Source organism: Myotis yumanensis, unplaced genomic scaffold (genome assembly GCF_028538775.1).
Source record: "Myotis yumanensis isolate MYYU_CA2020_CCGP unplaced genomic scaffold, mMyoYum1.0.hap1 SCAF_7, whole genome shotgun sequence".
In the NCBI taxonomy this organism is placed as follows: Eukaryota; Metazoa; Chordata; class Mammalia; order Chiroptera; family Vespertilionidae; genus Myotis; species Myotis yumanensis.
In genome coordinates, this window is record NW_027223758.1 from 10,710,569 (window position 1) to 10,734,407 (window position 23,839).

Consider the following 23,839-nt stretch of genomic DNA (forward strand, 5'->3'; position numbering starts at 1 on the left):
CCAAGTGCTTGGAGTGGCCACGAGAGCCCACCCCGAAGGAGCTAGCTTTCTCTGACTTCATTTCAAAGTTCGTTCGGCTCCAGCCAACCCTAGCCTCCCTGCTTCTTTGCACACATCAGTCATGCTCCCACCTCAGGACCTTTGCACGGCTGTTCCCTCTGGCTCAGAGCCTCTTCCCCAGATTTCTGAAGGCTCACTTCCTCATGCCCTTCAAGTATTTGCACAAATGTCACCTACTCAATGAGGCCAAGCCCTGGACACCTAGATAAAATTGCAACCACCCCTACTCACTTCTGCACCCCTATTTCATTTTTCTGTTTAGCTAGAATAATTTATACCTCCTAATATACAGTGTCATTTAATTACTTATATTTATTATCTATTGCCTTTCCCTCCCAGGGAGGACATAAACTCCATGAGGGCAGGGAATTGTGGTTTTTATTTGTTTATTTTCTTAAAATAGTCCATTGTCTTTATTTATTTATTTTATTGATTTGGGAGAGGGAGAGAGATAGAAACATCAATAATGAAAGATAATCATTAATCAACTGCCTCCTGCACGCCCCCTATTGGGGATCGAACCCGCAAACCATGCATGTGTTCTTGACTGGAATCGAACCTGCGTCCCTTCAGTCTGCAGGTTGACGCTCTACCCACTGAGCCAAACCAGCCAGGGCAGGGAGCTGTGTTTTATTCACCAGGTAGCTTAGCCCACAGAGCTGTGCCTGGTACCATCCTAGGTGCTCAATAAATTCCTGTCAGTTAAACAATTGCATAAACAACTGAACAAATGAATGAAAGTTCTCTTTACTCACATAAAACTTTGGGCTAAATCCAGAAAGACAACTTTTCTTTTGGTAGAAACTTCTCATTGTCCCTCAAGATCCTGTCCCTTCCACATAATGGCATTTTCAGCTGGGCTATAAATTTCCACCCAGGGGAAAAAGACTGTGTTCCCAAGCCCCCGTGTGGTTTCGGGAAGGTCTGGAGACTAAGCTCTGGCCAATAGGACATAGTAGAAGTGTCCTGTCCGGTGCGTGGCTTTGCTCTCTTCTCTGTCCTGTCCTCTAGCTGCTGCTCAGAACTTGGCCGCTGCCACCTCAGCCTGGAGGTCAGTGAGTAGAAAAGCGGTGAAGAAGAGAGAAAGGACAAGGGTCCCAGGAGCTGATAGGGCCAGAGACCACCCACCTAGCTTTTAATGAAAAGAAAATAAACCGTCTTGTTGAAGGCACTGCTGTTTTAGGGTTTTCTCTATCCCTCTCCGCTGTAAGTACATAATATACTTATTTTAACCTGGAATAAAAATTAAGTTAGGCTTCTGTTGAACCTCAATATACAACTGACAAGCTTTTCCCATCCTCCCATTCAGCATAGCCGTCCCTTTTAGCTGGTTACAATGCTGAGCCACCGATTTCTAACGTTTCTGGAATCTGAGCCGTGTATACTCCCTGTGTTATTACGCATCATATGTTACTGTGACTTTAATCAAGGAAGTATATTTTCACTTGACGTATTAGTCGCATTGCTCTGGATCATCAGAAACAGCTGAGAATGCTTAGCTGTTGCTGCACCAGTTTATCTGTTCCTTCCTCTGCGCACTGGCTTAAAATCAGATCTGCCAGATCTGGGCAGATACTGTGCCTCCTTTGATTAGTTTCTGCATCTCTTTTCAAAAGGAATCAGTTTCCCAGGCAGAGGAAGGAAATAAATACTATTTACTGGGTTTGACTCCTGAAGTGATGTCATTTACATAACAGCAAAATTACAGCCTAGAATCTCCAGTAGCAATTATGTTGTGAAAGAACAAGACACAATTTTGCTCTTAAACCAACAGCAAAAATAAAGAGTGGAAAATGTTGGTAAACTTCACACAAAATTTAAATACTAACTTAATCTCAGTTGCCTAGAAAGGCGGGAGAGGGGGAGGGACGGGGGCGGGGGGGGCGGTAAGGGGGGGAGACAGGCATTCTTTGTCCTTAAAATTGAAATAGAGGAGAACCTCCCAAACAGTAAATTCAATTCTAAAAGCCCCAAAGCAGGAGAATAGTCATGGAAGGAACCCAAAAACTCACAGGAATGAGGTTGCAAATGACCTTTCTAAGCCTAGTGGAAGATAGGATCTTTCCCCCAAACAACACAGCTCAGGAGGAATTCTTCCTTTGTCCTTCCAGTCAGTCCTTTGTCCTGTTGACTGGCTCTGAGGTTAGGCCTTTGCCTTTTCTACCACTCACAGACCTTACCTTACCTTAATTGTAGGTAAGGTCATTGGTAAGCAAACCTTAGTCCTGAAACAGTGAAGTTGCTCTTCCTTCACTACATAAGAATTGAAGGAAGCCTTGGACTTGGGACCATTTTAATGCCCGTCACCATGAAGTACGCTTTGAGAAACTTGGGCAACGTCAGTTTCCCAGAGTGGGAATGGGTTCTGGGACGGGGTCTGGAGGTGATTTTTAGACTCCTCTGCTAGATAATTTGGGTGGCCCGTGCACATGGCATTCCATGATGAAATCTGACTGATTTCATTCAGACAAGCCCGCTGTTTGGGACTAACAGATTTTGAATGTCTTTCTACTCTTGCTAATTTTCCCCTGTGTAACAAAGAGGCAGCAGGATCAGCTGTTAGCATGTTGGGGTACCTAACAAGAATTTAATTTTAAACACATTGGTTTGTACCATTACCTTCTATTTATGGTAAGTGATACGAGGTTCTCCATTGGTGATAGTGATATGCACAATTTCCTTTTCAAATACATTTGTATAAGTAAAACAACAATAGGGGTTAAATTGTTTATATGCAGTAAGTAAAATATGGAATACTCAGAGTCGGCAAAATGGCCCCCGTGCTACACAAACGGTGAACCCTGGGGAACACTGGGAGCACTCCCACTGTCTCCTGCCATCCTTTTCACGTCCAGGAGAGAACTCCAGAACTGTGGTCAGCAAACTGTGTCCTGCCGCCTGTTTTGTTTGACAAATGAGTGAAGAATGGTATTTCCATTTTTAAATGGTTGGGAAAAATAAAAACAAGAATGATATTTTTGACACATAAAAATCATATGATAGGGGTGGAAATGGGAGATATCCGTAATACTATCAACAATAAGAAAAGTAAAAATAACAAATCATATGAGCCATGGACAGGTAGTTCAGTCGGTTGGAGCATCAGCCTGCATACCAAGAAGTTGGCTCAGTCCCCAGTCGGGGCACGTATGGGAGGCAGCCAATCGATGTTTCTCTCTCTCTCTCTCTCTCTCTCTCTCTCTCTCCCCGCCCTCCCTCCCCCCTCCTCCCCCCTTTCTCTCTCTAAAATGTCCCTGAGTGAGATTACAAAGCAAGCATATAAAATTTAAATTTCAGGCCCATAAATAAATTGTTGTAGGTTCCCAGCCACAAGCAGCACACACTGTGTGTGCATTGTGGTCCCTTTCTCAACACAGCAGCGGAGCTGACGCCCGGGCAGGGAAATAGCCTGTCAGTGGGCACACACCCAAACATTGGCAACGCTGTGGTTTCCCCCCCTGTTGCAAGTCACCCAGGGAAAGGAAGCTGGCCCCCTCCGGCCTATAACACTACTAATACCTTATTTTGTTTAAGGTTTTGTACTTTGCAAAATGCTTTTCCCATTTGAGTTCATTTATCCATTGCTCCCCAAAATGCTTGGGGTGGACCATGTTGGTTTTACTTCCTGGCTTTCAACCGGCTTCTAAAGAGAGGAACAAGGTGAGAGACACCCCAACATGATCCATACTGAGTGGCTGAATGAATTATATGTTAACTGAGGATTTCATTTTTATATTGGTTAACTTATTATAAACATACCACATGTTCATAGAGGAACATTAGAAATATATAAAAAAAGCAAAGTAGATAAACCACCTGAAATCCTACCACTTGGCAATAATACTTTAATGCACACACATATGTATTTATTAAGTAGTATTCCATGGTGCTAGACATAGTATAAATATATAAAATAGTATAAAAGGTCAGAATTCTCTGATGAGCATGACTTTTAACCTTGAGGTTGTAGAGTATGGTAAGCTCAACTCAGGATGCCTACTGATAAAACAAGCGAATTCTTTCCTGGTTTAGTTCAAGTGGATGTTAAGGTCCTTAATTATGTTGTCCGATAAACCTGCCTGGTTTTAACTATAATATCACCTGTTTGGTGAAACACATGCTCACAAGGAAAGATAACATTATGTTCAACTGAGTTCATTAGTCAGGCTTTCCTCTCCTGAGCCACTCTCTAGGTTGTACTTTTATTTGCATAATTGAAAGGTGACTTATAAGCTGGAAGAACTGGTTTGAGTTGGTTCAGTCACAGTTGGTCACTTAGGAATCATTTTTCTCGCTTCCAATATGGGGCAGTACTTGGCAAGCTGGTTGCATGAGAGAGAGCTTTTTAAAAATACGTCATCCGTAAGTGTAAGCTGATTGGAATTGGGTAAGAAAAAAGGTATTATTAAAATAATGCGGAGGTTGTGGGATGTAAGAATAATTAAAATTCCTATTTAAAGCCGAATTGTCTTAAGCAATTAAACTTTTCTATGAGTGAAATATATAGAACTATAATTTTTAAAAATAAATAGCAGGATACAGGACTAGTAACAGTATAATTTTCTATCTTTTAAAGTTATAATAGAAACTAACAACATGGCCTATTGAATTTTACTGTACAGGAAACATTCTGGCTTTGTAAACTCATTTATCGTCCTTTTTCTCAAGTGTATGCAATTCAATTAGAATCACAGAATTCTACAATTATGTTTCTTTGTCTTTTAACGTTTTTCCATCATGTGAAAACATCTTATACTCATTATAGAAAAACTGAAAAATGCAGAAACTTATAATTTATAATGAGGAAAATTAAAATTACTACATTATCAGATATAATTTCTATCAACATTTTTAAGGATATTTCTTTCTAATGTTTTTCATGTATAACATTAAAATTAAGTAACGTTAATGTAATTAATTTTATTAATGTAGCTCTAAAAATGGTTGTTACAATATATATTAATATATTTTACATTATAAAATTATGTTTTACATTCATATTATATAGATAAAAATATTTTTACCTATATACAAATATATTTTTTCTCTGTTTCTCTAAAATCTAGCTTGTATTCTTGTCAGTTATCATTATGTTATAATTACTTTCCCATGTTGCTGGAAAGTCTTCTTAACTCTCCTTGGCAGTAGTGGAGGTGATGTTATTGAATATTAGATGTGCCCAAGGTCATTTCTCACTGTCCCGTTGTTGGACATTAAGTTTCCTTTACGTTAGGGTAGCCAGTAAAACAATACAGACTTTTAAAATGTCAAGTCTATAGAAATGCTTATAACAAGAAAGAAAATGCACATATTTGCAGGTGATAAGAGCTGGCAGCTGGGGGAGAGCAGAGATAACAGCTGGGGATGAAGCTGTTTGTTCTTGTAACATTTCTATTTAATAAATGAGTGTTAATTCCCCATGTCTTTAGACTTTTGAGTCACTCAAGAGCTAAAAATACTCTTTTTATCCTCCAAATAATGAAAAATTCTACTTTAACTTACTATAATTTTAGCACTCACTTCAGATCTATAGGACGTTTCAATGACACATCAGTGTATTTGTTGTGAAGTATAATAATAGTTATTGAGCAGCTGGTATAAACTTTATATTTGTCATCTAATCCAGGGCTCAGCAAACTTTGTCTGTAAAGGGTCAGAGAGTAAATATTTTAGGTTTTACAAGCCATACAGTCTCTTTGGCAACTACTCAATATCTGCCTTTTAGGATGAAAGTAACCAAAGACAAAGTGTAAGTGGGCATGGCTAGGTGCCAAAAAGCCTTGATTATGGACTCTGGAATTTGAATTTTATATAATCTACACTAATAAAAGACAAAAGCACTAATTGACTGTACCTTCACTACGCCCATCAGCCAATCAGAAGAGTATGCAAATTAACCCAAAAAAGATCGGGCCTGCTGTGTGTGACCCGGGGAGGCCTAAGCCAGGAGGTGGTTATGTCCCAAGGGGTCCCAGACTGTGAGGGGGCACAGGTTGGGCTGAGGGACACAAATTTTTGTGCACCGAGCCTCTAGTCCTATATAATAAAAGGGTAATATGCAAATCGACCGAAGGGTGGAAGGACCAGTCTCTATGACACACACTGACCACCAGGGGGCAGATGCTCAACACAGGAGCTTCCCCCTGGTGCTCAGTGCACTCCCACAGGGGGAGCCAGAAGCCCAGAAGCCGGGCTCACAGCTGGCGAGTGCAGTGGTGGTGGCAGGAGCCCCTCCCACTTCCACAGCAGCACTAAGGCTGTCCAACTGCTGGCTTAGGCCTGCTCCCGCCAGGGCAGTTGGACATCCCCTGAGGGCTCTCAGACTGTGAGAGGGCGCAGGCTGGGCTGAGGGGACCCCCCCTCCCCCGCCAAAGTGCACCAGGCCTCTAGTTTTACATAATTTTCATGTATTACAAAATGCTGTTCTTATTTTTTTTTTTCCAAAATTTAAAAATGTAAACAGCATTCTTAGCTCAAAGACAGACCTACCAAAATGGATAGTGGAACATGTTTGGCCCATGGGCTACAGTTTGTCCAAGTCTGCTCTAATTTAATCTTTTCAACAAACCTGTGAAGTAGGAATTAACTTTGCATCATTTTCTGGCTGAGGAAACTGAGGTTCAGAAAGTTTCAATAAGCCTGGCCAGTGTGGTTCCGTGGTTGAGCATCAAGGTATGGCTCAGTGGTTGCACGTCAACCTGTGAACCTGGAGGTTACGGTTTGATTCCCGGTCAGGGCACATGCCCAGGTTGTGGGCTCGATTCCCAGTGTGGGGCATGCAGGAGGCAGCCGATCAATGATTCTTATCATCGATGTTTCTATCTCTCGCTCCCTCTCCCTCTCTGAAATCAATAAAAACAATTTTTTTTTAAAGTTTCAATAACTTGGCCAAGGTCACACAGTCAGAAAGTGGCAGGCCTAGGTTGAAACCCAGGTTGCTGCTGATGGCAGGTTTCACACCTCTTCAGAGCTGAGCAGTCGGGAACAGTCACGTGACCCCTCAAACCTGCCTCCTCCTCTGTAATACAGTATCTTTCTTTCCATCGGCTGCTGGGAGAATGTGATGTAACGAAGCGTGTTCTTGGCAATAGTAAGAGGTGGAGGAAATGGAACCAAATATCATCTTGTATTGTAATTCCTTCTATGCGGAGAGGTAGTTTAGAACAGTGGCTAAAGTGTGGACTCTGGAGTTAGACTGTTTGGGTTCAAACCCTGTCTCTCTCGGGACCTTTCAGTGTGTCAGGTCTCGTACCATAGTTTCTGATCTGTAAAATGCATGATCACATAGGACCTACCTCATAGAGCATGAAGGGGTTAAATGAGGACGCACACACGTAAAGTGCCCGGAAGACTCGGCAATGTGCGGACTATTATCTTACCTTCTCTCCCTGCACCACAGTGAGTAGTTCGTAATGAGAGGGTCTAACCTGGCAGCCCTAGCACCATGGCAGGCACGTAAACGCGAGCTCCAATAACGGTGGCTACAGAACGAGTGAATGAACGAGCAAGTGAACGGATAAATAAATGTTTTAAATGGGAATACACAGAAATCGAAGCTTGAGCCGTAGTTCATTCTTGGTATCTGGTACTACCCAATCCATCTTTATTTCTTTTTTATAACAGAACCTCTGCTTCCTTAATGTTGGTGGTCAGAATAGACGGTGTCCTGCCCAGGTCACTAGTTCGTGCCCATCCAGTGAACGCTTAGGGTAGATGGTTAGTCTCGGAGGAGCCTGTGGAGGCCCAGCTGGTTCCGTGTTAGAATTAGGAGAACCTGGGCAGATACCCTCAGATCAGTAGAACTTCCCAAGAAAATTGTTGCAAGATATAGGAGTCCTAACTTTTTATTGTACAAAGCAAAAGGACTTTCAGTCAAAAGACTAGCATCAACCCACACCAAAAGCATCATTTCACTTAAGTATGGGTATCGTAATATCAAAATTAGGGGGGAGAGACAATTTTGGAGTAAAGGGTGTTATTTTAATTGAATAAATTTAGTTATATTTGAAAGAAAATAAGAGCAAAACCTCAAATAACAGTCAACCATCTCCTAGTTCTATGGCCTTGGGGAAATCACCTCACCTCTCTTAACCTCAGTGGATTCATCCGTAAAATAGGAAAAACAATACCAGTAATACCTGCCTTTAGGAGTGGCTGTGGAAATGCAATAAGATATTGCTTGTAAAGGCACTTTAGCATGGTATACATCGGGGTTTCTCAGTCTCAGCACTGTTGGCACTTTGAGTCAGATAATTCTCTGTTGTGGTGACTGTCCTATGTGATGTAGGATGTTCGGCGGCATCCCTGGCCTCTGCCCCCCAGGTGCCAGTAAGCACCTTCCCCCTCCCCATCCCCCTTCTCAGCCAGAGTGTGACAGCTAAAAATGTCTACAAGCCTTGCCGAATGTCCGCAGGGGGTAAACTGCACCCCCCCCCCCCCCACCGTTAAGAACCTCTGGTGTACTTGTCCCCCCTCACAGATTGGCCCCGGTCCACGGAGTTGCATGCAGAACCACTAGGATAGTCCAAATCTCTCACATTACAGATGGACCAAAGCCCAGAGCGACAGGCCTGCAGTCATTGAACTAGCCTCCTAGGGCTAATTCCCACGAACCGGATGGCTTGCGACAACTGAAATTTATTTTCTCACAGCTGTGGAGAAAAAAAGTCCAAAATCGAGGTGGTGGCAGGGTGGTGCTTCCTGTGAAGGCTCCAGTGGAGAGTCCCTTCTGCCTTGTCTGGCTCGCTGGGAGCTCCAGGTGTTCCTTGGCTTGTGGCCACATCACTCCAATCTCTACCTCCATCGTCACATGGCCTTTCTCTCTGTATCTCTGTCTCCTCTTCTTACAAAGGCCTTAGTCAGCCCTAGCTGGTCTGGCTCCGTGGATAGAGCGTCAGCCTGCAGACTGAAGGGTCCTGGGTTTGATTCCAGTTAAGGGCACATGCGTGGGTTGTGGGCTGGATCCCCAGTAGGGGACGTGCAGGAGGCAGCCGATCAATGATTCTCTCTCATCATTGATGTTTCTATCTCTCTCTACCCTCTCCCTTCCTCTCTGAAATCAATAAAAGTGTGTTTTTTAAAAAATAATAAATAAGACGTTAGTCATTGGATTTCAGGCCCAAATAATCCAGGATCACCTTGTCTCAAGATAGTTAAATTTGTTGCATGTGTAAAGACTTATTTTCCGAGTTAGGTCACATTCACAGGTACTGGGGACTGGGACTTGGACCTGTCTTTGGGGACCACAATTCACCTGGCTATACCTTATTGGTAAAAGGGCTAGTGTTCTGACTGCCGGCGTCATTACTTAACCGATCTGAATTTCCGTTTCCTCGGATGTAAAATTCTAACAAAGGGACCCACCTCGTTGGGTTCATCGCAACCCAGTTTGTGTTTGTAGTTTTATACAAGAAAGTACTTTGCACAAGGCCTGGCCTACAGCACGTGTCATCATTAGCATCCATTGTATTATCATAGCTCTTTCCTTCGATTAAGTAAACACAACATCCCTCGCCAACAATTCGATTCTCTGTGTTACAGTTATTATTTCTCCCTGTGGAAGGTGGTGCAGGATGTATGTCCCCTCGGAACGAGAAGTAGTAAGTCATCACAAGGAAGCAAGCGTGTACTTTTCTCTTCGTTCTATGCAAACCAGCAAGAAAACTGGCATTTCTTCTTTTCCCAGTGAGATCCTGAACTCCCAACCTCAGTGCTCAGCTACCTTTAAACAGACAGGATGGTCTTGGGAAGAGCTTTAAGCCAGAATAAGCCCTGATCTGTGCTACTCTTCCCATGGGAAGTTCTGACTGGGAGTAATTTACATACAAATTGCCCTTCTCTAGGTCAAGCTTCAGGCTCTTTAAATTGGTCTCCTTCCATCGTTAGCAGCCCCAGTTGAGTTACTAGTAAAAATAACACCCGCTGGTCCCTCGGATCTGACTGCCTGCAATCAGCACCAGCAGCATTTCTATAATGGAACCAGCAGTCCCGCCTCGAAGCTTAGCATCTCAGCTTTTCTCACGGGCAGCAGGCACGTGATTTAAAAGCCTGAAATGTTTGATGGTCTGATCCAGCCGTGGGCAAACTACGGCCCGCGGGCCGGATCCGGCCCGTTTGAAATGAATAAAACTAAAAAAAAAAAAAAAAAAGACCGTACCCTTTTATGTAATGATGTTTACTTTGAATTTATATTAGTTCACACAAACACTCCATCCATGCTTTTGTTCCGGCCCTCCGGTCCAGTTTAAGAACCCATTGTGGCCCTCGAGTCAAAAAGTTTGCCCACCCCTGGTCTGATCTCTGTCTCTGGATCTGTTTTTGTTCATCAGTTTATGTTCATAAACCTCAGAGGGAAGGCAGGGAGGGTGGGGGGAAGGGGAGATCAACCAAAGGACTTGTATGCATGCATATAAGCATAACCAATGAACTCAGACAACGGGGGTGAGGGCACCAGCGGGGGGTGGGGGGGCAAAGGGGCGATAAGGACACATATGTAATACCTTAATCAATCAATCAATCAATCAATCAGTCAATCACTAAAAATAAAAGCCTGAAATGTGAAGCGCAGGGCAAGGCAGGAGGGAGTCGGGGTTCCTGAGTGAACTCCGTATCCAGTTTCACAGCGAAGTTTTCCTGAAACAAGATTGTGGCTGAAGCTCCTGGTCACCTCCCAGCTGCCGCAGCCCCTTTCTTCCTCGCAGGCAGCCCCGTCTGAGTTTTATTCGGGTGTCTGCAGGTGGACAGTCCCGGAGAGCAAGCTCTCATCCCTTCCCACCCATCAGTGAGCCCCTGTGCCAAAGATTGTTCTAGAAGTGGGCACGTTCTGGCCGCAGAGACGAAGGGGAATAAGGATGGATGCTCACGGACAGCTCCCCCTCTTCCTGCCTTTGACACTGTTGTGGGAGGAAGGTCTGGGCTGCAGCTACCTGTGACTCTGAGGACACTCGCTCGGGGACCAAGCCAATATGGCCAGGGCGATGGGATGGAGGACAGCACGGGCTGCTTTCCCGATGGTATGGTGACCTCCTGAGCGAGTCCTTGAACAGATTCTTGTGAAGTAAAAGGCGGCCTTCTTGTTTGAGCTGAATGGAGTCCACCCATCGGTGCCTGCAGCTGAAAACATCCTGCTACAGGGACACCCAGCACATTTCCTCTCCTGGCTCCCTTGACGGCGTGAGTGAGGGCACTGCCTTCAATTCAGTGAGACTGGACAGCAGTCCTGAGGCTACGGTGGGTGAGGCTCCGGTGGGTGAGGCGCCGGTGGGATTCCCCTCCACCTGCGGTTAAGGGTGCAGGCTCCAGACCCTGCTCGCCCACTGGCCATGTGGCCTCACCTGTAACCTGGCACAGGGCACCTGGGGGGCCATCGCACTGCTTTGTGTGGGAAAGGTGTTCTCTTCCCTCGTGCCGTGCATTCTTTTGGTTCCGGTCTTAGTCCTCTTGGGCTTCCATGAACAGAGCCCTGCAGATGGGGCGGTTTAACGCGGAAATGCGTTCTCTCGCGGTTATGGGGCTGGAAGTCCAAGATCGAGGTTGGTTGGCGAGGCCTCTCTCCTGGGCTAGCAGATGGCCCCTCCTCGCCGTGTCTTCACGTGGCTTCTCCTCACGCACAGGGAGACAGAGGTCTCTGGGGTCCCTTCCTCTTATAGAGATGCCAGGGTTGGGGCCCGCCCTGTGATTTCAAGGCTGTAAAGGCCCTACACAGGTCAGTTCAAAGGAGTTGCCAATTTCCTAATGTTAAAGTGTTCATAACTTTTCCTTTAGGCATATATGCAAAAGGCTGTGTTTTTCAAAACAAATAGAGGAAGTGGGCTGTATGGTTTGTGTTGTATTCTAGGAGGACTGTGTACGGAAGAATATTGGAGGGGGGGGAAGGTCTTGCCCTGGCCAGTGTGGTTCAAGGGTTAGAGTGTCGGCTCGAGGACTAAAGGGCAGCGGATTCGATTTCCAGTCAAGAGCACCTACCTGGGTTGCAGGTTCAATCTCTGCCCCAGGCGTGTGTGGGAGGCAACCAATCAATGTGTCTCTCTCACATCAATGCCTCTCTCAACCTCTCTCTCCCCCCTCTCTCCCTCCCTTCCACTCTCTTTGAAAATCAATGGAAATCGTATCCTCAGGTGTGGATTAACAACAAATACACACACACACACACACACACACTCACACAGACACACACACACAGACACACACACAGACACATACACAGACACACACACACAGACACACACACACACACACACACACACACAACCCAAATTTAAAAAGAGGAATTTGCAGCCGTATAACCGTATAGGTTTTGGTTCAAACCCCAGCTTTACCACTTACTAATTGTGTGACCTTGGGGAAGTTGTTGAACTTCTCTGAGCCTAAGTCTTCCCATGAAATGAAGATAATACTGTACCTGTCTCCCCCACCTCTACAGCAGTGGTTCTCAACCTTCTGGCCCTTTAAATACAGTTCCTCATGTTGTGACCCAACCATATAATTATTTTTGTTGCTACTTCATAACTGTCATGTTGCTACTGTTATGAACCATAATGTAAATATCTGATATGCAGGATGGTCTTAGGCGACCCCTGTGAAAGGGTCGTTCGACCGCCAAAGGGGTCGCGGCCCACAGGTTGAGAACCGCTGCTCTACGGGGTTATTGGGGGGAATTGGGGACCCACAATTTGTAAAGAACTTAGCATAGTGGCTGGCAAGCAGTGTGCTCTCAGCCGGTAGGATTCTGTAGGTTTTATTTTATTATTATTATTTTTTAATATATATTTTATTGACTTTTTACAGAGAGGAAGGGAGAGAGATAGTTAGAAACATCGATGAGAGAGAAACATCGATCAGCTGCCTCCCGCACATCTCCTGCTGGGGATGTGCCCGCAACCCAGGTACATGCCCTTGACCGGAATGGAACCTGGGACCTTTCAGTCCGCAAGCTGACGCTCTGTCCACTGAGCCAAACCGGTTTCGGTGGATTCTGTAGGTTTTAAACATCCATACACTCAATTCGCGTTGTATTTTAGGAAAAAATTACCATTTCTACTGGAAAATAAAGAGCTGCACAAGGAATTGGCTCTTCTTATGATTCTTTCCTGGGAGTACAAAGGGTGGGTTGCTTTTATTATCCTCTCTGCTGTGACTGTAGACTTAACCTGGACTCAGAGTTCCCCAAAAAGCATACCCTTGATGTTACCCCCAACATGTTTCTGCTGAGCCTGCAAAGAGCTCTAAAACCAAGGTCCCAGCTATAGATTCTTTCATGGGAAACTTGTATACAATTGGTGCTCTAGCCTTGGGCTGTTACCTCAGAATCTCCATGTGTTGTTTGAAAATCATCTTGTCTGCGTCATCTCTGAGTAAATAACTTGTTAAGACACTAACAACCTCCTAAAACTCAAGCAAAGAGTCCGTGTGTACGTACAGGGAATATCACCTTTCCTCCAGGCTGGCAAAGGTAGCCAATGGGCAGGGTCAGCCCACAGCCTTTTAAATGCCACCCCCTCCCCTAAGGTTGGTCAGAATTCCTCAGCTGCTTGTGAAGGGCTGTAGACAGAAGATATGTTTCCTAAGTCTTGTCTTTGGGACTTTGACCAACTGGCATTGAAACTAGATACCATCTTCCTGAAATGGAGCATCAAGCCCGGGACCTGTTTGACCTATTCTCAAATCCTCCGCTGTGCAACTTTCGGTTTTTTGCTTAATCTCTCTGCACCTCCGTTTCCTCATCTGTTGGGGGTTAGATGGCCACCATCACATAAGGGTATGGTGGACATTATTTAACCCATGTATGAAGTAGCTCACACAGTGCCTGGCAAGAGTAACTATTTGCATCACATGCATGTTTACGGGAAAATGCAACCACAGAAGCTGGGGAGCTTAACAAGAGGGAATAATGCCCCCGGCAGGAGTGCCCCACAGGCCAGTGTGCTCCAGGGCCCTGACATGAGACTGGGCGGGGAGCTCTGACACTGTCCCTTCCAGCAGCCTCGGTTCTGGGGCCAGCCTCTCACCGCCAGGTATCCCGGTGTTTACAGATGCACTTATTGCCCTGGCCTGTGTGGCTCAGTAGGTTGGAGTGTCGTCCTGTACACCAAAAGGTCTCGGGTTTGATTCCTGGTCAGGGCACAGACCCAGGTTGTAGGTTCGATATGTTGGAGTGTGTAAGGGAGGTAAGCAATCGATGTTTCTCTCTCACATCAATGTTTCTTTCTCTCTCTCTCTCTCTCTCTCTCTCGCTCTCGCTCTCCCTTACACTCTCTCTCAAATTAATAAAAACATCCTTGGGCAAGGATTTAAAAAAAAAAGATGCTTGTATCACAGAGCTGTGCTGTCCAAACGTGTAGCCAGCTGGCTCAGTGGCTGCTCAGCCAGAGAGACAACCACGCACTCCAGGGCTGTCCTTGACCCAGGGCCTTCCTAACGGGCCGTCAGAGCTCATTGTGGCCCGATATTTCCCTGATTACAATTCAGACATTTCTGCCCCATTTTAACATCTCTGAAATCAGGATATATCTCTAATCAACGGTGCTCGTAGTTTCATCGAAAGCATTTTCTCTTCCGTGGTGATGTGTAAAGTGATGACACATGCAGTTGTCGCTTGAAGGAGCCGACCTTCATCCCTGGCACAGAATCGAAGTCCACTGTATACGTCAGCAACTCCTATTATTACCATTTCAGCCCTCGCCTCCCTCATCCACTCCCTGAATATTTTGCCTGTTGGAATGTGTTCCTAATCAAGTTTCACTTGCCGTACAGTCCCAGGCAGAGCCACCCCCCTCCCCGGGGCTGAATGTTTTCGGAGTGGACACTTTTCTTGCTCCCTCGCAGGCTGTCCCGAAGAAGGTAGGCTGCTCAGGAGCGGCGCGTGCTCCTTAGATAAAACCGACGTTCATTCAAAGACAAAGCAAAGCAAGAGAAACCAGGAGGCCAGCCCAGCCACGAAAACCAAGCCTGGGCAGTGACCAATGGGAGCTCAGCTTGGTGGCCAGACAAGGGAAACAAACAATTCAGTAAATTTCCCTCCAATGGCTTTGATGAAACTCTATTCCCCAATATCGCTACCCAGCCCCCAAAAGACAATCCATTTGGAATACTGGAACCTCTGAGGTAGGGCCTTTTACTGGAATGTAAGATGTAAAAAAGGGCCTTCATAGGAAAAACAAAAGGCCTGCCACCTGCCCTGGCCGGAGTTTCTCAATGGTTAGAGCATCGGCTGGTGCACCGAAGAGTCGTGGGTTCAATTCCCAGTCAAGGGCACACACCTGGGTTGCAGGTTCTATCCCAGGCTCCACTTGGGGCACCTGCATGAGGCAACCAGTTGATGTGTCTCTCTCATCTTTCTCTCTCTGCCCCTCTCTTTCTCTCCCTCCCTCTCTTCCACTCCCTCTAAAAAATCAATGGGGGGAAATATTAACAACAACAAAAAAAGATCTGCCACATGATAAGCTAGTGCAAAGGGGCAGGCGGTAGGTAACTCATTAAGTATCACTTACATCGTGAGCCCCAGCTAACCCAGCTGTTCCCTCACCGGCAGCTCTTGCACAGAGACTGTGTGGAATAGGTCCCCACGCATTTAATTCTGCACCGCCCCCGCCCCCCCCCCCCCCCAACCCTCACAGGCTCAGGCTCTGGGATGAAAGCAGGAATTGAAGGAAAGTATAGGGACCCTGAAGGAGCACTCTACTTCCTCCTCGCCCACGGGGAACAGGAATAATTCCTGCCAGTTTTCCTAAGAGTCCAGGAGTCTCTGGAAGTGCCCTTTTTAAATGTAAATCATCGCCTTGTTTGTGTTATCAGTAGGCCTGTGGAGAGGTGCAGACCCGGCTGTCCAGCAGAATATAATGCGAACCACATGTGAAATGTTAAACTTGCTAGGAGCTTTCTTTTAAAAGAGTAAAAAGAAACATGTGAAATTAATTTTAGTAATATATTCTATTAACCCAATATAGCTAAAATATCGCTTTAACATGTAATCAATACAAAAAATATGAATTCAATAGTTTACATTCTTTTTCATCCTAAGTCTTTGAAATATGCTGTGTACTTTGCATGTATGGTCCAGGCCAGCGCGTTCCATGTGCTCAGTGATCATGTGTTGCTAGCGGTTACCATATTGGAGAGCACAAGTCAAGAGAGAACCAGTCAGAGGGCCCTCCAGCTCCTTCCCCTTTCATTTAAAAGATTTTCAGCTCAAGATTTAAAGTTGCTGAATGGCTGTCACATATATATGGTACCAAAGGCCAGCACCGGGGAAAGTCAGTCTTACTCCCTCCTCTCTCTTCCAAAAACTGAGTGTCCATCCCGGAGGCAGCCAGTTAGTCTCAGATTCTCATCTCCCTGGCCATTCCAGCTCATTGGCCCCATCAGGGTGGGCGGCCTGGACCCCACCTGTGCACAAATTCGTGCACCGGGCCTCTAGTACTAACATATGGAAATGAGTAGAGGAGTGTATGTGTCCACATAGGTAAGACAGAAAGCATATGGTTTGGTGGGTTGTTAGCAAAAATCAGATCTTACATTTTGTTTTCAACTTGCAATTCTTTTACTTCAGTCATTTAGTCAACAAATACTTATTTAGCACCAACTCTGAGCCAGACACCATGTTTTCTGGTTCCAGCGTGTGTTTATTTTTTGGCTTTGTTTTTTAGCAGGAAAGTCTGGGGAACAATGAGATGGAGAATCCTGGGTTTGGAATAAACTTCCCGATTTCCTCCCCCTGTCTCCCAACAGAGCCTCCAACACATCCAAGTGGTTCTAAGACCTGCCCTGATTTAAAGGTCTCCCGTAAGACGGGCCTCCCTCAGGTTAGCACCTCTCCTCCTCGTGTTGGCTCTGCTCCGTGCTCCTTGGAGGAAGTGGTCTAACGGATCGTAAATGAAGCAGTAAAGTGCTCAGGGCATGAGCCTGTGTGGAGGGGATAAAACATGGTGATAGATTAAATGTAGGAGATGTGTGAGGATCAGAGTCTGGCCCCAACAGTAGTTGAATCTGCTTCTCCAGGGTGTGGCACTGCTAGAGAAGACATTCAGCACCTTCATTTCTCAAAGGGGTTAGTTCCGAAGGCCAGAGCTGGGGGGGAAATCAAGTGTCATCAGAGTTACCCTTGACTGTCCCTCCTGTTACCACAGTGTAGTAGGCAGGGACCAGCCAGAACTCAGGGCCAGAAGTTCATGGGTCCTCTCTTCCCTGAAACAGTGCACACGGCCGCCCACATAATTTACATCCATCTTCGGTTTCCCTGTTCTCCCCACACACTGGGTAGAATTCGGGTAGGTTACATGGACCGACAGGTGATGGCACTTTAAGAGAAAGACCTGTATGCTTTTCCTGCTGAGTAAGCATTTGGTTCATGTAAAGCCGTTAGCTCCGGGCCTGGCAGACAGCACGCCTCCCACACGTTAGCTGTCATCACTGCCACGGCTCCTTCTCTACCAAAAAATGTCCTTTCTTTTGAGAGATGCCTAAGCCTGGTTTCACGTTTCATTCTGTCACCCAAATGCACTTCCAGCAAAATTGCCGACGTGTCATTTTGTCTTCGTTCCGTGAGTGAGTGGGTTTGTGGCGCAGTTCTGGAACAGAATAAATGATCAGGAGGCACTTATTGAATGAATTACAGAATCTGCGGTTCAAAGGTGATAAGGGCAAAACAAAGGAGGAAGATTATCTGTAACTAGCCCTTGCCTATTACTGTCACAATTTTGTTGTTGTTGTTGCTAATCCTCATCAGAGTATATTTTTCCATTGATTTTTAGAGAGGGTGGAAGGAAGCAGGAGAGACAGAAAGAGAGAGAAACATCAATGTGAGAGAGACACATCGATTCGTTGCCTCCCACACACGCCCTGACCAGGGCCGGAGATCAAGCCTGTAACCGAGGTGCATGCCCTTGATGGGAATCCAACCTGGAACCCTTCAGTCTGCAGGTCAACACTCTACCCACGGAGCCTACCCACTGGCTAGGTCAGGACGTACTGTCACGATTAAAAAAAAAAAGTTTGATGATTAATAAATGCTTTAGCTTTTCCATACAGTCTTTCATTTATTCTATAAATATTTCCTACTTCTTACCCTGGGCCAGGCTCTGAGCTAAGTCTGGAAATACAGTGACGAGCAAGACAACAGGAGCCCTTCTAGAAGTGGGGGGAGTGGGAGACAACGAGTACAGGCAAGCAGTCAAGAAGCTGCTCTCAGATTGCCATGCTTCGTGAGGGAAATAAGTGAGAGATGGGCAGAGAGTGACTAGAGAAGAAACCAACGCATATAGGGATTCAGCAATGGCCTCTCAGGAGGAGAAATTTGAGCTGAGATCTGGGTGATGGATTGTGTCACTACCCAATGATAGTAAAAATAATGTTTAAAAGAGTGGTGTACTCTCCAGTTAACCACTTCATTTTCCTTTCCCCTTTCAAGAAAAAGCATGGCAAAGCATTCAGAAGTACCAGGTTCTAGAAGGAATGTGGACAGAAGGGGACCCTTAGAAACAGCTATTAGGAAAGGAAAATCCACACAGCCCTTGAGAAAATGATTTGGGACATCGGGTTAAAGCTGAAGCTGTGAATTCCCTACAACCCAAAAGAGTCTTTAGATAAACGGTAAAAGCATTTCCTCTTAGGGAGGTAAGGGGCATTTCTTTCAAATTCTAAAGTTGAGATATAACACAAAAGTAACTAACTAACAGCAAATAGCAATGGGATATTTATCTGTGTGGGCCAGGCACCATTCAAGGCTCTAAGAAAATCATGGTGAACCAAGCCATCAAAGACTGTGTCCTACAGCACCATGAGGGCGGACACACACAAAACACAAACAAAGGCTCCCACCGTGCTGTATCCTCACTTAGTGTGCGCCCAGTTTGTGATCCTGGTTTTATGCAGGAGGAAACTGATCTCAGAGAAATTGTCATTCGCCCAAGATGAGCCAGCTGTTACGGTGGAGGACATTCTAGCCCAATTCTTCACCCCTGGCCGCCCCTTGGGGCAGCATCGACCATCCCCGCGGGAACCTTTGTGAGTTTCCATTGACTGTGCTGGGTGCCCACTGCCTGGCTCAAAAGAGTTGCACGGTTTGGGGGTGAGAGCAGGGAGTAGACCCGACGAGAGAGCTATCCAGAACACAAACCTGCATAAAAGACGGGAAGCAGAGGTGGGTTTCAGAATCACCTACTCAGGATGGGGAGTAGACTCCGTGATGCTGGGCATCATTAGCAGGGAGACAGCTAAAAAGGCTCCTGTCTCCAAGCCAGGTACCAGCCTGAGGGCTTCTACCTGTCTCTCTGCCTTCATCCTCTAAGGACTTGCAACCAGGCCGGCTCCACAATGCTCCCAACCTCTGAGACAGGAAATGAGACACACTCTGGCGAACGCCTGCCATAAGGGGGCAGAGGCGGGAAGTCAGGGAGTCAGGCAGAAGAGAATCCAAACCCTGCGCCCCTGGCTGATTTTTAGTCTCCGCTGGTGAGGACGCCTGGTTGGGAGGGAGCAGCGCTTGGGATGGGGAAGGAGCCCGGAGCCCAGGGGCCAGGCCTCTTGCTTCTGCAACAGAATGACCCTCCTGAAGTCACGCCACCAAATTGGTCTTTCGATCTATTTTTTTTTTTCTAATAGGAAAGTTTTTCAAAAATCCAGAAAAGCAGAAAAAACGAATACAATGAGCATCCTATAATAAACTGTATCAACATTTCCTATTAGCTTTAAGACATTGCTTTTTTTTTTTTCATTTCAGAGCATTATATTCTTTTATTTCCACCTTTCTTTGCATTTAACCTGTTTTTCATTTTCCTGATATCTTAAGTTAAATGGAAGCTTATTTATTTTCAATACTTCTCTCCTAAATACATATATTTATAAGCTATATATTTATTCCTTTTACCACTTCAGGTGCATCCCCCATTTTTAAAAAAAGGCAGTTTCTGTTTATATACATGCATGCATAATTACATAATTTTCATAAACACATAAACATCAACATGCATGATTTTTTTAAAGTTTCTTCTTTTCCTTGATTTCTGCCAACTTCTCCCCTCTCCCCCATAATATTCCTGCCTCCCATATAAACCTATCTTCATGATTAAGTTCATATCATTCCATATTTTCCTCCAGGCTCAAGTAATCCTGGGCAAGAATAGTTGATCCCAGTTTGTTTTACCAAAATGGGGTCATATTTTACACTCTAGTGCCTTTTACTCTTGTCACTCAACAGTACTCACTGGCAGTTCCCTCAATACAGTCCTTTCAGTTTTATTCCATTTTGCTTGATGCCTGTATAATATGCCATGGCGTGACTGTGACAACACTTACTCCTTTTGTTTCCAGTTTTTTGCTGCCCTTAACAATGCTGCAGTGCACATCTTTGAGTATCAAAAACAAAATCTCAGGTGTCATAGGAGCAGAAGCCCCTGTGACAGATGTGCTGAGAGCCTCGGCGAGCCAGGTGGACTCTGAGCTGCTGTCCAGCATCTGCACAAAACCAGGGGCAGGTTAGAGAAGGACCAGGGACCCTCCCGGCTGATTGAGTCTTTTATAATCAAACTAGAGGCCCGATGCACAAAATTCGTGCAAGGGCCTTGACCCTTGCAGCTGTGACGGCTGCCCTCAGCCCTCAGCCCTGGCTTCGTCCAGAAGGTCGTTTGGCTGTCCAGTCTAATTAGCATATTATGCTTTTATTATAATCAAATCATTCATTCACGTGTGCAGCCACCCAGCACAAACTACCTGAGTACCTGCTGTGCAGGCGCTGACCTGGGCTCAGTGACTTGACCTCGAAGAGAGTGGAGAAGGCTCAGGTCTCACAGGGCTGCTGCCCTGGTGGGGAGAAGCCGATGCTAAACAGACAAGGAAATGACATCATCTCCAGGTGTGGAAGGGGCTGGGCGTCACTGCCTGCCCGAGAAAGTCTCTGCATAGATGACATTTACACTGAGCTGTGACCTAGTCAGTAATCAGATGATTCTCACGACGTCACTTGTGTATTTCATCATGCCCCTGGTTCTCTCTGATCTTTGAGGCTCAATTGGGGGGGGGGGGGGCACTTTTGCAACCAGTGTAGGTTCTAGACCTTCAGAGTCTGGTCCTGTAAATCGGAAGCAAAGCCAGAGGAACCCCCATTGTTTGAAAACTCACCAGGTTTGGCAATGACTTTACCAGAGGATTGTCAGGAAGCCGGGCTGAGCCCGAACATGTGAGAAGGTAAGCGGGGATTTGAATGGAAAAGTTTGACTCAGAGAACTTCCTCCAGAAAGTTATGTTTGTCAAAATCTTAAGCTGCAAAGAGAGAAGTCCCACAGGAACCCCTCAACCCCATCCCCAGGAAGCATTCTAGGACTCTTTCTAGGACTTGAATCCATTTGATGTGCAGCAAATATGTAAAAACAGCAGGGGGTTGCCCCGGAAACCCAGCGGAAAGAAAAATCTAGAATTGCAAATGTAAAACTCCCACCTGTGACCGAAATTATGCTGATGGCGCTGAAAGCTGAAAACGGGGGCAGAAATAACGTGACAGTGGAATGTCTGAGAAGTACAGCTCCAGAGGAGAGCAATGCCTGCCTCAGAGATGTCGCCAGGATTAAAATTCAGACCCTTGTGATGCCAAGCACTGTGCAACCCTGCACGCCCCGCCCCACCCCACGCAGTTCCTCCTGCAGCGGTTCCGTGTGCCCGGGGAAGCCGGGTGCTGCCCATGTGCATGATCTGGGCATTTAGCCAGGGGCTCACCCGGTGGCATATTGCCCGTCTACTCTGACAATTTGGAAGAAGCAGCAGAGCCGTTTGGACCTTTTTGGTTTCTTTTGCTTCTGCATCTGCTCCCCAGCCTGCACATGTGCTGTGATCTCTGTTCAGCTGTGGAGACGGTCCCGGCGCCAACAGGGGTTTGATCAACAGGTTCTGTTTGGCTCGCCGCCTTCATTTGCCAGCTTTGCTCCTGACCAGGGGACATGAGTTAAACGTGCTTTCTTTTGAAAGCACTTACCTGATCTCCCCCGTCCATGGGCTTAATCTCGTGCTTACTGGACGTTGCTCTTTCGTCCATTTTAGGATGGCCCGGAGCAAAAACTTTAACTGCTGTGTCGTGAAAATACCCCAAAATGCTGCTCGCTTATCCTATGTATACAAATGTGAGGAGGTGGGGGAAGTCATTTCACTTAAATGTGCTTATTTTTAAAAGATGTGTGCATTATGGTAATACACGTGTATATTATTATGTATTAAATACATACATAAGTATGTACTAAATATGTAAATATGTATATATGATACTTACATATATGAACAAAGGGCTTGCTTCAAGTGGTCCATTTGGATCATATGAAATATTTGAGTCTTGGCCCTGGCATCCTTCCAAAGACCAATGTCTGTAGCCCCGCTTGAAACACGTGCTGCCTGTTTTTGCTGGTTATGAGTGATGCGGGCGCTGTATGAAGAGACTTGGGAGGGGGAGTATAAAGAGAATGAAGCTCCTCTCCTCTGTCCAGCTGCAGCTCTGAGCTTGCTCCACAGCCCTTCCCTGTGACCTGCAATAGCCATTCCAAACCGCAGCCCACACCTCTGTTTACCATTCCTGCTGCCGTTCTATCTGCTCCTGTTCAAAGCTCCTCTCAGGTGGCTCTTAGAAAACCCCAAAATGTCTTTGAGGGAAGGGGGGGGCGGGGGTGGGGAGAGGAGAGAGGAACAGAGAATTTAGAAAAGCAACTACAAAAGAAAGCGCATGATTTTTGCCGTATGATTGATCCTCGCCCCCACCCCCCAACCCCAGACACTTTTCCCTACATTCCACCTTCCCCAGGCGCTTCACACTTTGCACCTGGGATGAAAAGGGGGGGAATTACAGCCCTCCCTGAAAATGGCCAGGGTCAGATTGTATACTCTTAGGGCTGGCGGCGAGGGGGAGCGTGGTGCTAGCAGTCCCTGGGCAGGCTTTCGTCTGGGCGGGCGGGCGGGCTGGCTGGCGTCATGATAATACAATTTTGTATGTTAAACAACAGCTGTCAAACAGAAGAAAGAGACGGGCCTTAGCTTTTCTTCTCCCGTGGACCTTGCTCCCCCAAAGCAGCCATTTTTTTCAGTTGCCATGACAGTGGTAATAGGAGTTTATCATTTTCCCATGCCTGCCGCATGCTAATGTAGAACCCATTCCCCAGCGTTATCTGGTTGGGGAAGAAAAGGGTCCGGGCCACACTGCAGTGGGGCTGGGGCCGGAGAGCCTGCTTTCGCCCCGGGTCCGTCCACCGCCCTCAGCCCCCAGTGAAGGGGCAAGTTTCATGAAGCAGCATTTCTTATTTGCTTGTCTATTAACGCATCGGTCATATCTGCCTCAGGACCGTGGGTGCTGCCTGCACAGACCCACAGGGCAGGGTGGCCGTGGCGGTTTTTGAAAAGAAGTTCTGAAGAACCAGGAGCATCTAGACAGTAACGGTATATAATACCTATAAATCATATTTGTATATTAAACTGATAAGAACAGATACTACACTTGATCTTAGCCAAAAGGCCGAGAAGCGATATATTTGTATATTAAATGTGTAGCAAATTCTGCACGTTCACACTGAACACTACCTTTGAAAACATCCAACCTGTTTGCACATTGAGTAGGGGAAAGAAAGCTTTTATTTTTTGGAGAATTACTAAAACGAAGCAAAATCATCATAACTTGATAAGAAGAGCACCATTTTCAAACAACAAAGGGGATGTAGAAATTTTTAAAAATCATCTTCGGAAGGACTCCTTAGCATGAAGGAAATTTATTTGTAAAAAAAAATGGACATGGTGGGAAAATGCACAGACAGTTAAACGC

At 45.9% G+C, this 23,839-nt stretch overlaps 1 pseudogene; it reads right to left on the bottom strand.

Annotated features, from left to right (window-relative positions):
* Positions 1–23,422: 23,422 nt before the first annotated feature.
* Positions 23,423–23,548, bottom strand: LOC139014810 (U2 spliceosomal RNA; annotated as a pseudogene).
* Between the last annotated feature and the right edge of the window lie 291 nt (positions 23,549–23,839).